Here is a 13,945-nt window from a genome sequence, read left to right as displayed (position 1 = left end):
CAAAATTCCCGCCACCCCTCCAAAGGTAGACCTACCTTCCTCCACCGAAAGAGAGAGCACCTGAAGCTTCACGCGAACCACGCCATCATCGAGAGGGGCCTCCAACGGGCCCCGCGCACATGGGAGCATCGCCACGGCATGTGGTCGAATGAAGGCCCAACGGTTCTCCATTTCGAGGTCGGGCGTCGACAAGTATTCTACTCTACTTTTAACCATTCGTTGAAATCTTACCATACTGCTTGGTTCCCTCCAAATTCACCTCTTCTCAACTCCAAGAATTAGGCATCACAAGGGTTTCTAACGTTATAGACAACTCCTCCAGAGTATGGAATCAACAATTATTGAACCAGGTTTAAAATTTTGGGGAAGCCAAGCAAATCAGCTCAATCCCCATCTCAAAAATGTGGGGGAAGACCAGCTCATCTGGCCCCCTTTATTTTTCTGGCACATATACTGTCAAGAAGGGATACCAACTGATAATGGAAACTCTAATCAAGATACAAACTACAATACGGACAAAGGGAAAATTTGGAAACACCTCTGGAATGTTGGCAGCAATGGAAGCAATACAACAGGCAATTGGGAGGGGATTCACAAGCATGATGATTCTAACCAAGGCGGACAAGGAAGCACCATATAATCCGGAGAGATTCAATCCTAGATGAAGACATCAATCATTGGAAAGATGCAGGAAGAGAAATAGGGTGCATTGTAGTTAATGATTTGCTAATGGATCATATTAGAAAATGGGCTAACCAAATTGCTTGTTTTTTTATAAACCATGTGGAAGCGTAGTATGTGTTTTCTTTTGTGGTGTAACAAAATAAAAATGAAAAAAAAAAAAAAAAAAAAAAAAAAAAAAAAAGCTTTACATGCTGGAAACAGGTGTACTTGTGTATGTGTTCGATTATACAGACTAGGTTCTAGATCAAGGACATTGGTCCTGTAACAAATTTGCTGGTCTAGCAAGGTAACCATTTTTGTACAGACAAGCTTCCATCATAAAATTTATAATTTGTGTAGCAATGGAATTAATACTAATCAAAGTTGCAAAAATATTGCCATGGGAATGGTAGTTGACTAGTAGATTGTTGAAAGACCTTTCTATTTTGTTTTTTGTTTCTCCACATCCTTCAGGAGTGAGGCTTTCTTGTCTTTGGGTCTTTATCCGTTCTTCATCAATCCAAACAAAAGAATTGAAGGAAGAACATAAAAATTACTACTCCATCATAGCAGTTAACGACATTTGTTTGCAATGTGATGGATACTTCTTGATTAAAACCTTCTAATTGTGTATGGCAATGTCTATTCCTTTGTATGACAGGTTTACTTCTTATACAATAAGAAGAAACAACCTGTCCATTGCTGCAAGTCAAATAAGGAAATAATATCTATGTTTGGGATGTTATAGTTAAATTCTACACAAATTGATTCCAACCCTCAACATTAACAGTCATATCTGTCTATGCACAGCACAAACCAGTCTTCAATGGACCTAAATCATCAGTTAACTAGTGACCAATATTAGCCTATTGACTTTTGGAATTGGAAGTTTTCATGCAATCTCTAATTCCTTTGCTAAACAGTATGTTGGGCTTTGTGGAGCCTAGTTTGTTTGATCCGGTTCGACGACCCGACCCGAATAATATTACGTGGTTTTTAATGGAAGATTTATTGATCCCTGTACATAAAAGGCTTGCAATGAACAAAATAGGAATAAAACAAGTGAGATTATGACTCTTTTTTTCCATGAATGATGTCAAAAATCAATTGCTAGAATAGAGATTGCTAAACCTCAAAGCACCAGGTGAAGTGGAGACAATGAGGTAGCAATCCCACATCAACTAAACGAACAACAACGTATACGTTTATAAGCTTTCAAACAATGCACCCCTGCAGCCGAGCTTGGTCAAGTGGGGGTTTTGGCTCACGCTGGCTCGCCCGCTCCAAGCAAAGAGTTGAATCAATGGCTTTGGGTGAAAGCGATCCGGTGGCAAAAAGCTCTAGGTCCAGCCTTTCCTAAAGTGAAGGGGAATGCGTGAGGCTGGCTTCACAGAGCAGCGACCACTCTCCGCTCTTTGCAGTGGAAGGATAACGAGCCGGTACCATTTGTGTTCAATATGGCTTGCTTGGTTGGGCCCAACTGGACCCGTTTTATATAAATTATCTAATACACAACATTGTTGGTTTTTGTTAGTCTTAACAGTGATAATTTTATGGTTTATAAGAAACTAGTCGCTAACCCGTGTGATGTACGAGATTGTTTTAAATCAAATGTTAACATGTTTAGGTTTAAACATTTCTTAAATTTCAATTATTGAAAGCTAAATTGTCTCTAATATAAGATGACACATGTAATATTATGAAGTAATATTAAAAATGAGACAAATACAAATATTATGAAGTAATATATTACAATAATCATAATGTGCTCTTACATTTGGTTTAATAAGTAATATACAATTGTGCTTACATCTTCAAGCTTTATCCAATGCTTTTCAAGAATATATTTCCTCCCTTTCTTAGGCTCTTCTCTTTTCTCAACTTCTTCAAGCCACTTAATTTTTTGCCAAATTAGTATCAAGAATAACACCAAATTATACCAATACATCAAATATTTGCAATGTAAAACCAAACACTCTTAATGTCAATAAATTTCAAATAACCCCACCCAAACTATTGAATTATTAAAAAAGTTCAACATTTCTATAATCTTCATGAAAATAAGTATTCCATTGGTTTTCATCATGAATTAAAGAAATAAATAACAAAATAGATTATTCACACACAAAAAAACTTCAATATATCCAAGTTATATAAAAAAATACTAGTACGAATTGTGCTAAGGTGGAAAATGGTACTATCTTTTGCCATATATAAATACAACATGACCTGAGACCTCAAACATTAAGAATACAAAAGCCAAAAATCTAGATAGTTATGGCATTTGTTTCAAGTTTATGCCAAACCAAAACTAAAGGCATGCCGAGTGCAATTCACAAAGGCTTAAAAAACAATCCAAAAGGGGAAAAAAAAAGTCAAACCATCTCAAGCAAGGTAGTTCCAACAATTTTCCTGAATTTCTCATGAATCGAGTTGCTAAGGTAGGATGGTATTAGACATCCAATTAAATGAGCAAAAACCCAAAATCAATGTCATTGTCAACATGAATTACCAAGAATTATTTAAATAGGTAACTGATTTAGTAATATATTCTAAATGCGTTTCCGCTTATGATTTAGTGATCATTAATAGTAGTAAAGAAAAAATAATAAACCAAAACTACATCAAATAGAATGGAATGATGCAAGGAAAGCCACACGCATAAAATTGTAGAGATAGCAATTGATGATCAAGGAGAAATCTGCTCCCGTCAGCACCACTTCAAACACAGTTTTTTGAGGCATCAATCAAACAATTTGATTGTGATAGCAGGCAGCTTACCCTCTTAAAAAAAAATGAGAAATATTCCTATATATGTTATTTTCTTCAAGAATTAAAGAGATTAGCATAAAAATTTCAATGTTTCTATCTAATGAAAAAACAATCACCTGCATCACCATAGTTGCTGCTGTCAGCTAAATTCAACTCATGTTTTCCATAGTGACCAGTAATTTATAGAGGCAAAGGAACCTAGAAATTAAAAGCAAAAGCCTAAACTAAATCCTCTAATTGATTTAAGAATTCCATTTTGTTTTATGCAATTACTTTCAGTTATAGTCTTGCAGCCTTGCAAGTATTTGAATGTATCTTATCTAATCAATGTGTCAACTGCATCATACCTTGCATGTCAATGCGTTCATGTGTTTGAAGACAAAAAATCTTAACAATATTCAAATCTGAAAAACTAAACAACATTGTGCTCACGGGCATTTCTAAAATTTTAACAATGTTAAACTACACTCTACAATTTTCTATTTGTGTTGAAAAAAGTTTTAAACACTTGGGTCACATGGGCTACAAAAAATCTACCCACACCAATTTCGCTAAGGTAGCATAGCATCCTCAACATATAAAATTTAGATTGTGTTGCGACACACAATCTGAACAATGTAATGAATGTCTAACCTCAACGTACTCCACACCAATTTTGCTTAGTTTCCACTAAACAAATTCAAACCCATAGCTCAGTTTCCACCCAAAAAAAAAAAATCAAATTGATTATCACCATTTTAATATCTATTTAAAATATTGAAGATGTGACTCACTTCAAAAAATATTATAATCAAAACACACTACTAAACTCAGTTACAAAGTTCCAAACTCAATTATAAATACAAAGAGAAACACAGCTAAAACTACAATTCAATCAACATTAAGTCTGACTTACAACTTTCTGCTTCTAAAATTTTAACAATGTTAAGCTACACTCTACAATTTTCTATTTGTGTTGAAAAAAGTTTTTTACACTTGGGTCACATGGCCTATAAAAAATCTACCCACAACCTACAAAAAATCTACCACACCAATTTCGCTAAGGTAGCATAGCATCTTCAACATATAAAATTTAGATTGTGTTGCAACACACAATTTGAACAATGTAATGAATGTCTAACCTCAACGTAATGAATGTCTACAACATGCATAAAAGAAAATACATACTTTCTAAGCACAACTCAAAAAAGCTTTAAATCAAGTTTAGTGTAGTTATATCAGTTTTGGCATAAAAGTAAACCACAATCAAGTGAACAAATCAGAAGTTCTCAAAGCTTTAAATCAAGGTAGTTAAAAACTAAAAATAGAGTTCAGAAAATTTCATGTCCCAAATCATTTCATTAAGCAAAACATTGAAACCAACCACACAAACACAAAAACCTAGTCACGAAATACAAAACCGACAAAACAATATGAAACACATAGCATTAATTTCAGTGAAGCTTAAATACATACATAGTATCTACACATATACGCACAAACAGAACACAACTAAACAAATTGAAACCCATAGCTCAGTTTCCACAACAACAACCAAAAAAAAAAAAAATCAAATTGATTATACTAAACTCAATTACAGAGTTCCAAACCCAAAGACTTATCTAAGTGTGTGCACAAACTCAATTACAGATACAAAGAGAAACACAGCTAAAACTACAATACACAATTTAGTTGCAAACAGAATGTAATAAACCATTTAAAAAAAAAAAACCCAATATAAAATTTTCTCAATTGAGTATATTTTACAAATTTTGAAAACCAAAACGACATAAAAAGCATATTAAGATCCATTTAATAGACAAAAAATCAATTGAAAGATCTAAACTTATATGTATGTATATTATAACTCTAACCCAAATATACAACAAAAACAAGGGTAGGTATATAAGAGAGAGAATAAGATCAAACACGTATTTCTATTTTTGCTTACTTTGAGATTGGATTCCAAGATTGAAACTTAAAATCCAGAATTCCAACAACAAAAACACACAAGAACCTCTTTATCTAACAGATCAGAAAATAGAAAATCAAAATTTTTGTATGTTAAATTAGAATTTTTGTTTTTTTATAGAGCAGGGTTTTGATCGCTTACCGTTGCCGGAAAGAGATTGACTCAGATGGGAGTGATGACCAAGGAGAAGGATTTGCGTCTAGGGTTTTCAGTTTTGGGGTTTCCTGCGTATTCTCTTGCAGACTCCAATCGTGTTTCCTAGTTGAGTTTGTGTTTGTGTCTAACTTTTTTTTTTTTTTTTTTTTTTTAAAGATAAGCATCCGGTCAGATGGGAGTGGAGACAAAGAAGAAGGATTTGGGTCTAGGGTTTTCAGTTTTTGGGGTTTCTGCGTATTCTCTTGTAGACTCCAATCGTGTTTCGAAAGTTGAGTTTGTGTCTAACGCTTCTTTTTTTCTTTTAGATAAGCATCCGGTTTTTTTTTTTTTTTTTTTTTTTTTTAGTGAAAAGAGTTTTTAATTATATTTTTTAAATTTATCAAAAAAAATTATTTTTTAAATATTGTGCTGACGTGGAAAATTGTGGGAGTTTCAAAATTTTCAGTTTTATATACATGTAGATGCCTGAAGTGAAAATGGCTTGAATGAGAGAATTGTAAACAAATTAAAAATAAGCCCATAAACATCATCACCAGTAATTTAAAGCCCATAACACATATGGCCCATGCAATTGTCAAAATTTGCCAACGAATCCAATGAAACGGGAAATTAGGGCCCACAGCTGGGCCAATATTTAGTTTACTTATGTTCTTTTTCAATATGTGGGGTGGACCATACCCACTAGTGCAAGAGAAACCGACAAAAAGAAAAATTAAGAACTGTGGATTAGAGGGCGAAAGAGTAATTTCACATAAAGTTTAGGCGCACTAGAAAGTAAGAAGTCTTTCAAATGAGGTTAAAACATATATGAAAGTAATTATCAAGAGAGGACTCCATAAGTTAAAAACTCTCGCAACACATATAAGACTCAAAAAAGAATATCATGTCTGTTGAATAAACATTCTTCCATGACATGTAGCCATTTTTCATTAAATTGGAATCAATCATTATTTAATGCTAATTATCTTGATCCCTTAAATTTAGCAAATTAGGACATGGCACTTAGATTGCCATTTCTAGAGAGAAATTAGAATATGTTATCCTTTTCAAGATGGACATTGCTCAATGCTAATGAGTGTTAATACCTAGAAAATATAATTGACCTTCCTCAAGTTTAGAAGGTCTTTGTGTGACTTCAGCTTCATTATAACAACAAGAAGGATTCCAACATAAGGAAAAATGACTAATTAGGAGAGAAAGAAAACATAAAACCTTCATATACTTATACACTTATACACCCTTGCATTTTCAAATACATTCAGCAGATATGGAACTTCTTTATGAGTTTCTAATTACGCATACATGGGCGAGTCACCACTCGTGAGTTAGTAGCGAGATCCAATCGCGAGTTGCCTCCTGATTGCACACACTTGATCAACTCTTCACACTCTCTCACACACAACCCTTACATTATTCCCACCTAAATACAGGGTTTCTAAATGCTGAATTACAAGCAAATTTGGCATGGAATAAAACCAACACATAGTTGAATAAATTCAACCTTACAAGCTCTTAATTATCATTTCTTTCAAAGTTGAGGTCTTTCTTCTCTTTTGCAAGTTTGATATGTATCACATAACCTCAAGATGCACTACTAGCCTTTATCATTTTTTGTAGATGTTAGTTGCATAATTTGCTCCTAGAACTAAACCTAGGTCAACAAAGAAGTTCAATCAAATTTAAACATGTGGAAAATCAACAAAAGACCACAAACAAGATTATCATAATTGAGTTTGTTAGTTTAATTTGCAAATAGTCCTCACTTTTAAGATTTTATTGAGTACAACTAACAAAATGTGTTCCACACACATTACAATTATTATTTAATTTTCAACTAAAGACACGAATTGTTCTTTCTCCCCGGGCGCACCAAAATGCTATCTCCCCAATTTGGGGAGAAAACTCAAGAGAAAAAAGGGAGCAATAAGGTCTCGCTTGGGAGAAACCAAAATAGCCCTTATGCCTGTGCAACACTCCCTTTGATTTTGTTGTTTTATCTCCTTTTTTTTCCTCATTTAATTTTGATTTTTTTTCTCTTTTGATGTAGTGCACATCCATTTTTTTAATAAAAATATAATGGTATGTTTGGTAACTATTTTTTTTCTCAATTCTCTACTTTTAGAATAGTTGTCTATTTTCTAACACACAAAAACTTGTTTGGTAGCCTAAAACAATTAGAAAAAAAAAAGTAGTTTTCATTTCTCAAAATAAAAAGGAAAATAAAAACAGGCATTTACATGTTTTCTATTCATAGTTCTTGGAAAACGCAAAGAAAATAATTTGAGAACCACAATTAATGAGCCTACACCCTAGTTCAAACCCCACTAGCAACAAAACATAGAATTTCAACAATTGTTTTTTCTCTCCACTCCATATTGTGGAACTCTAAAACCTCAGAGAAGATGACCACCTGTATTCATGGTAGCATCATTAGGTTTCAGAGGGCTTCAATTTATTTTTTTCAAGTAAGTAAATGTGTTTTTTATTTTGAAAACATATAAAAATTGTTTTTTGATATTATTCTTAAAAATAAGTTTTTGAAAACAAAATTTAAAAACATTAATCAAACATAACCTAATTTGTTACTTTATTTTTTATCTAGTAGGGGCATGAGAGCAAATTTATTCAAACTACATTTTCCATCATCTCAATTTTCTTCTCTATTTACCAAAAGAGTCATCCTTCCACTTTTCCATTCCCTCAACCAATTAACTAATCACCATGAGAGAAAATTAAAATCTCTTCTATCCTTTTACTTTTCCATCTTATCCCCATTTTCTATCCTCCTACATTTCCATCCCCCAACCAAACAAACCCTAAGTCTCCCTACACTTTTATGATGTAGCAATAAAATCCTAACAACTATTTTTTTTTCTCTCTCTCTCTCTTATTTAGTACATAAATTTTGCTATTGTAACAAATAGATCCTTAACAAAAATAATCATGTTGAATTTATGTCTTGCTTAAAGTTATATTTAATATCATCACCATTATAAATTAGCAAATTATAATTCGTAATTACATCGTATTCCTACCAAGTTTGGCTTACTTCCAATACTTTTCAACTAGACATGTAGTTAGTTTCTCATTGAGATAGAATGATATGGTAGTGGATTTTAATCTCCATATTGTATTTAGTGAGTAGGTAATGTAGGTAATTTTAATCTCAATTTAATAAGGTACTTAATTATCCAAACTCAAATGCTAGATTAAGTAAATTAACGCATTTTTCTTAACCCAAAAAAGAAAGTAAATTATCACATAAACAAATCTAGTTTGTAGTCACTATATTTCCTCATGAGGATCAACCTTGCAAAAATGACCCAACATTTTTGATTTATTAAGTATTTTTTTATGGAGGTAAGATAAAAAACTTTTTTGGGAGGTGGGGAAGAAATAATACTTGTGGTTTCTAATGATAAAATACAAAGCCATTGAGAGTGAAAAAAAAAAAAAAAAAAAAAAAAAAAAAAAAAAAAAAAAAAAAAAAAAAAAAAACCAACAAAAATGGTGTTTTTCATTTTGATAGAAAGAGAGTGGACCCTTTCCAAGCATTCCCCTCCAACTAAGTTATCTGCATATTAACCTTTCACAAACCCATCAAGCAAATTAAATTGAAAACAAAAATAAATAAATAAATAAATAAACAAAATTTTAAAATTAGCATGCTTTTCCTCTGATATGTGCCCTTAAAAAAAATAAAAAATAAAATAAAATAAAATAAAAAGCTTACATTTTTCTAGCTAAGGCATCTATTACGATCAGTGGTGGAGTCTAGAAATTAATCTAGGGAACCAAACTAAGTATTTTAAAAAAAAAAAAAAAAATCTTAGATCAAAAAAATTCATACTCAAAACATATACTTTATTTTATAGATTAGCTTTTAACTTAATAAAGTTATGTATTATTCTGTTTTATTGTATTAAAATTATTTATAATTGATTCTGAATTAAAGTATCTAACGGCCTCTCTTTCACATATTCTAGCCTTTTTAGAGGGTTCAACATAGTAGAAGATTGTGCAATAGTTAAGATTGTTTTTATAAATTAGTTATATAGCAAATTTATTAGAGAGAAAAATATATGAAAGTGTAAATTATAGTTTAGGTACAATTAAACAATCGTTTGTCAATATCTCAAAAACTCTTACATTTAATAATTCTATAACTCAAACCATTACTACCCAGTATGCAATATCTATATTTACTAAATACCAGTTTGAATTGCCTCATTCCTCATCACTAGAGAATCCTTTGAAGAATGTTGATTAGCTAACAGATGACGTATGCCATACTATTATAAGTCATTTAGCTAACAAAGTTTTGATATTTTCATTTTTAATTTTCAATAACCATGAATCAAAAATCTAGATAAACATTCTGGTAATTCACTAATTTGATTACATTAATATTTATTACTAGCTTCATAAGTATTTACTTCTTGTTATTCTTCTTTTCCTTCTCATCTTCCTCTACTAACTGTAATTGTGTTTCTCATCTAAAAAACCATTAAAGGCATAACCGTACAGTTTAAAGGCTTGGTAGTTGAAGACTCTTCAAGTACACATGATGAAAAGAAACTTGAAGATGAGAATAAGCAATTTCATGCTTAGTTTGCAATAGCATGCAATCACATATTAAGGAGCTATGTGAACTACTTTTGATCCTACTTTCTGAAAAGTATGTCTTGTATGCTTGCTTTTGAAAATGGATGTTACAGCAATACAAGAAAATTTTGAACTGAGGAGGCAAAAATATATCCCCATCTTTGGATAGCACTGCTATCTTTGAGCACATTTTCTTCTTTGAACACCTCTATGATCCAAAAAATGGAGCTATCAAGAAGATGGGTAAGTTTCCTTTCCTTTATTCGAATCTGTTTATTAATTCCACAAGTAAATGTTTGGAAAGTGTTATAGCAACTAAAAATTTTACAACAACAGGTTTATAAACTAACATGACAATAAATTGCTTAGTGTCACATCAATAACATGATAAATTAATTAAAATAAATATTTACTTTTTTTTTTTTTCCAGTTTTAACATTGAATGAGGTTTCTCCATTTTCTCCTCTATATATTACAAACTCAGCAAACACTTTAATCTATGGAGACAACTTAACTTTCAACTAACAATATTCATACCAATTAAAAAAAGATAGGATTGAAGTCTGTATCTGTGATAGAAAGCTATAAATTTGTCCAACTAAAGCCAACTAATCAATTATGTTATGTATTCTAATTTTGGAATAAAATTAAATTTTGAAAAGATAATCCAAAAGGAGAAAAAAAAGAGGTGCAAGAAAAAGTTTTAATATAATATGTTAGGGACATATTTATGTAATTGGCTAATTCTTTGATAAAACACACTTTACTTGTAATTGAGTAGATCTAGGTTGGGTTTAGTACTTCAAGAAACAAGTGTTCAAGTTAAGTATTGAAGCCATGCAAGTCTGACCAAGAAACAAGTGAAGGAAGTGTTGTTCATTAAAGCTTGACAGCAATCTCGACAAAAAGACTTCTATCGAGATTTAATGTTGAAGCTCGACAAAAACTCGACACAAGCTGTATCTGTCGAGAATTACGAAATTAGGTTTTCCAGATCTGATTACACGCATATCCATGAGTATTTGTATAGGGTTTCTTTTCTCACAACCCTAGACATATATAAGGATTATTTAAAGAGCCGTCATAAGGGTGCAAGGTGATGCAAAGTGATAATACATGCATATTGTGACCGAAGGCAGAAATTGCTCTAGTTCATCATTCTCTCTGTAGAAGCTACTACATCTTTAAACCAAGGGTTTTATGACCAAGGAGCTTCTTAATCTTCATTATTGATCAACTGATGAACTGATGAACTTTGCAGCCAACATCTTCTTCAAGTTGGTGAGTTAGTCACATACTGGGATCCGTGCATCATTGGTTAGTTACCTACTGGGATTCGTGCATTGAACGGAGAGATCGACGCTACAATATAAGTCCAATTGGGTATTGGGGTAAGGGTTCAATTGTAAGTTGGTATTGGGTACTGGGATTCCTTTTACTTGTAACCGTTTGTGATTGATAATAGTGGATTCTTGGGAGTGGTTACCTTAAATTCACCCAGTGGGGTTTTGCCTTGGTGGTTTTCCCCATTTGTAAACAAATCACCTATGTCAAATTTATTTTTCGTTGCATTTAGTTATTTGGTGATTTGTTTGTACTACCACGCTATTGCATGTAATTTGACTAATTAATTAACTTGGGTAATTAATTAATTTGCAAAGGGGTCAATTCATTTTAACTCAACATAATATTTACATGGATGTGTGTAAACATACAAGCCTATTGTACATTTTAGTAGTGTTGCAACTTGCAAGGCTACTATATATGGTCCAATTATATGGCATGAGATGCTTTCACCTTTCACCCACTCCAATTAAAGTTTGTTAAAGAAGACGGAAGAGTTTATAATAGAAGAAGAGAAATGGGGAATAGAAAGACACAAACTTGAGAGAAGAAAAAAAAAAGGTGCAAGAAAGTGAAGGATGGAGAGTAGTTTCTGTATAGTGAATTAGAAGGTTTACATGTGTAAATGCTATTTCCAGTGCAAACCATGCTAGTTCAATAATACTTCAACCAAAACACAATCATTTTGAAATCAATAATTCAAAGATAGCATAACCACATGTTAGATCATTAACCATTTTAGTGTTTTAAGGTTCAACTTTCTACAAGTTTCCTCTTTTGCATATTTATATAAATTAATGACTTGAAAGGGCCAAGTAGCCTTGGCTCAAATGACACTTCCTTTCACATGTTTGGGTAGATGGTGAGACCATCAGTTCAAAACCCACCTAGATATGTGTGTATAGAGAAAAAAATAGATGACTTGAAATGTTTAGATATACCTCAATTTCAAAAGATTTTGGTAATTCACTGATCCGATCACATCAACACTCATCACCTTTATAGGTATTTTCTTCTTTTTGTCTTCTTTGCCTCTTGAATATTTTGGTCCTTCATCTAGCCCTCCTCTTACTCCTCCTTTGCCTCTACTAACTATAACTGTGTTTCTCATCTCAAAAATCACTAGGGCTATAATCATACAATTCCAAGGTTTGGTAGTTGAAGCCTCTTCCAATACACATTATCAAATGAGACTTTTATAGGATATTTATGGGAAGATGGTGTATTTTCCACCCAAAAAAAAAATAATTAGAATTCTATTAAAGCACAAAAAATCTAAATCCCAAAAAATCCGGCATAAATCTAAAATTTTTTGGAAGAAACAATAATAACAGTGTTTACTAGCCTATCCACACGCACCTTGCGTGTGTGCTCATAGCCTTTTCTTTTCTTTTAATAAAACATATGACGCTTTAAAGTCATTACCACAAATAGTTAAAGCTAAAAATTAAATGTGTCCAAATTTATGGATTTAAAATTTTATTTTTAATTTTCAATTTTCAATTTACCTTTATCTCTTAATAGGAAAAAACTAATTTTATGAACGTTAACGAATAATATAGTATATCATTTTTATATCATATTCAATTATATTATTATTATATAGTGAGTCCACTTTTGAAATTGATACAGATTTACTGGAATATGATTTTCTCAAACTTACGTTGTTGTATGTGCGAATAAACATAAGTACGTAGTGTTCAACGCTTCCCGTAAGACTTTTGCACTTTTGCATTTTCTCATTGTCTAAAACTATGCTCCTTCCCATGTACTTACATATGCTTTTATAAATCTTAACTTCGTTTTGTGTACACCATCATATGAGTTCAATAAATTTCCAATTTATATGTAAAAGAGGTAAATAATACAGCCATACCATCTATATTTTGAATTCACTTAGACATTAGCAATTGGTGAATTTGTAACTCTTTGGGATCTCAAAAAAAAAAGAATTTGATGTTGTTTGTAACATGCCAAACAGTATTATGAAATTGTTGGATGTTCTAAGGCTTAGTTTTTCCAAAAAAAAAAGGAGTGCTTGGTTGATGTTTATGTTCAAATGAAGTGGATGTGTTTAATGCAATTTATAAGACAGTCTACAAATGTTTTTTCAAATAAGAATGTGCATAAATACATACATCCATATATCATACAATTCTATAATTACTTACTTGGCAAGACTGTAGCTACATTACTATCCAAAAAAAAATGGTGAAGAAGAAGCATTTTGCATTTGCATCACCAAAAAGTTGGTATTTTATTTACATTTGTAAAGTTGTGATTTCCAACTAGCCTTTGTAAAGGCCACATGTGAAGCACATGATTAGAAACTGAAGAGTCATGCCAACCTGTCATTTCGCAAGTACTTCTTGAGAAAGGTCATCTCGCGAGGTACCCACAAAACTCTCTATTTGGCAAAAATGAAAAGTGCTTTTCTAAATTCTTTACACACAC

The sequence above is a fragment of the Quercus robur genome, chromosome 4 (assembly GCF_932294415.1).
Source record: "Quercus robur chromosome 4, dhQueRobu3.1, whole genome shotgun sequence".
Taxonomy (NCBI): Eukaryota; Viridiplantae; Streptophyta; class Magnoliopsida; order Fagales; family Fagaceae; genus Quercus; species Quercus robur.
Note: the sequence above shows the minus strand (reverse complement) of the source record.